This window comes from Pteropus alecto, unplaced genomic scaffold, assembly GCF_000325575.1.
Source record: "Pteropus alecto unplaced genomic scaffold, ASM32557v1 scaffold189, whole genome shotgun sequence".
NCBI lineage: Eukaryota > Metazoa > Chordata > Mammalia > Chiroptera > Pteropodidae > Pteropus > Pteropus alecto.
The window spans coordinates 1363683-1366048 of NW_006442117.1; the positions used below are offsets into that span (position 1 = coordinate 1363683).

A 2366-nucleotide genomic window follows, 5' to 3' on the forward strand; every position below is an offset into this window, starting at 1 on the left:
ACTGCGGCGCCTGCGCACGCTAGCAGGCACTGGGCGCTGTCGCCGCTTCGGCCTTGCCTCGGATCATCGGGCGTCAGATGCTCCTAGGGCCCCGGTCCCTGGTGCCACAAAGGTTGGGGACCGCTGCTCCAGCAGATGAGTAAGTGTAAGTGCTATGTCGTTTTCCAAACTGTGAAACGACCAGTGGAAAAAGCCTCAGGCGTTTCCCGACTCTTCAAGGGACAGACCCGCGGCTGACGCACTCAGTGGCATGTTTCTTGTCACTTGCTGATGTGCAGTCACTTGCCCGATCTTTGCGATGGCCGCTGATTTTCCTGACGAGAGAGGCATTTCCCCTCCTCCTCCCTGGGTGTTTTAAACTTACTCAGTGTGGTCAGCGGCCTTTCTCCACCTGAGGCAGAAGCACCGTGGTTTGGTCCTCTCGAGGTGCTTCATCAGCAGGTCACTCAGGAAAGCAAGCGCGGGGCAGCCGGTGACCTCGCGGACCTCGGCCTAAGTGTGCGCACCTGGCCGAGGACACACGCTCCTACTCCTGTAGGAAACGGAAGCCCCGTGGAACCGGGAGCCTCCATCCGGCAAAGGGTGACAAGTGCCAGTGGTCGGCCTCGCACAGAAGACGTCTCCCGTCTCACAGCCAAATTGATCTCTGTGTTCTAGAAGCATCTTAAGGAAGGCTCGGAAGAGGGCTCCAGGCTGCTGAGTAATAAGGTCTGCAGAACTCCGTCGGCGGGGCGTCTGGAGGTGTCCCCGCCCCTGGACCCCCTGAAGCCACTCATGCGGCTTTTTGCCTGCAACGCGCATCGCTTTCTGTCTCCGCTGAGACTCGAGCTCTTCAGCTTTTGGTCTCGCCGAGGGCGCGTGGCCGCTGTCCCTGGGGGGAGGGACTGGGACGCTGGCCAGGAGCAGCCTCGTCAGGAGAGAAAGGCCCAGACTTTTAAAAATATGGGAGCCCATAAACACCTCGTTGACACATTAGCAGCGACACGTTGGTCTACGTGGACCTTTGAACGACGTGACTCGACCCACGTGTTTATTAAGTACACTTCGGCATGAGAATAGAGGAGGAAATGAAGAAAAAGGGTGTAACTTTCACGCCAGGCTTGACGTCGAGTGGGGGGACCTGCCCCCCGCTTGGCAGGCGGAGGTGTGCGGGAGCCGCCGGCACGCCTGCAGCCCTCCATCCCTTCCCGGGAGGTGACACGCAGCTGCCCGTGCGGTGAACCTGCCTCAGGGAGTGTGGGCGCTTCACCCGGGCGTGGAAGGCGGGAGGGTGACGGGCGGGCTCCGCATCCTGCCTGAAGGGTGTTCGGGGCGGAGCGGGCATTTCCCGCAGTTACACGGCACCGTTCAGAGCGGAGTCGCAGCCGTGGCCGCATGTCATGAGCCGGCCAGCTGGACGCATCGGCGCGTCACCACCGGGCAGACAAACCCACGCCTAGACGCGGACTGTGTTCTCCCCTCTCGGTTCCACGGGAGGAGCCTGGCTGACCGCAGAGCACAGGGCACAGCCAGGTGGCCAGCTCTGCAGCCAGGAGTGGCCAGGACAGCAGGCAGTGGCGAAGCCACTAAACGAGATCCGCCGGAGGCCCAGAAAACCGAACACACACCGCGAGGAGCCCAAGGCGGACATTCGGAGTGACCCTCACACTCCATCTGAAACCTCCGTCCTCTCGTGCACCCCACCCCCGCTGTGAATCGTCACCCCCAAGAATAACAGAACGTCACGCAGCCCCCGCATCCAAGCTCAGACTTCGTTTCTCAAAAAGCAGATTTCCACGTCCAAGCTCTCGACTGGATTCAGTTAACTGCACGAGGCAGCTCAGGGCCCCGCGTCTGCATCTGTCCGCTGCTGCAGGAGGCAGGAGGCCGCCACTCGACGAGGTCCCAGTTCCGTTCTCTAGGGGACACGGGCACGGATGGTGTCCTTCGTTTCTGGACACGGGGCTGGGTGTGGCTTTCTCCCGCACTGTGCCAGGTGGCAGTGAGTGGCAGGGCATCCTTGAGTGCCCAGGAGGTGTGCTCTGTTCCCGCAGGGGCTTCGTGAGCCTCTGCCAACCGTCCCTTACACCTGTGCGTGGGCAGACTGGGACGGGGCCGCGCCGGGCGCGGTGGTGGCTTTGGGTCAGTTGGTCACTAGTCAGCGTAAGAGAGACCACACGACGTCCCACAGAGGCTCGCTGCGTGCCTACTGTGTGCCTGACCCTGTTCTGGACAACCAGACACGGTGTGAACAAGACCGGCCCTTGGAAACGCGCTCTAGTTGGGGAGACAGGACATGATAAACAGGTCGATGCTGGAGGATGCTGGTGAGGGGGGGACGCTGTGGCCAAGGCCAGGCGAGCACAGCAGGAAAGGGCGGGGGAGGG

At 61.8% G+C, this 2366-nt stretch overlaps 1 protein-coding gene across 1 annotated transcript in view; it reads right to left on the minus strand.

Annotated features, from left to right (window-relative positions):
• Positions 1-2366, minus strand: part of PCNX2 (pecanex homolog 2) — a 170071-nt gene that overhangs the window by 66053 nt on the left and 101652 nt on the right. The gene's annotated exons all lie outside the window — the stretch shown is intronic.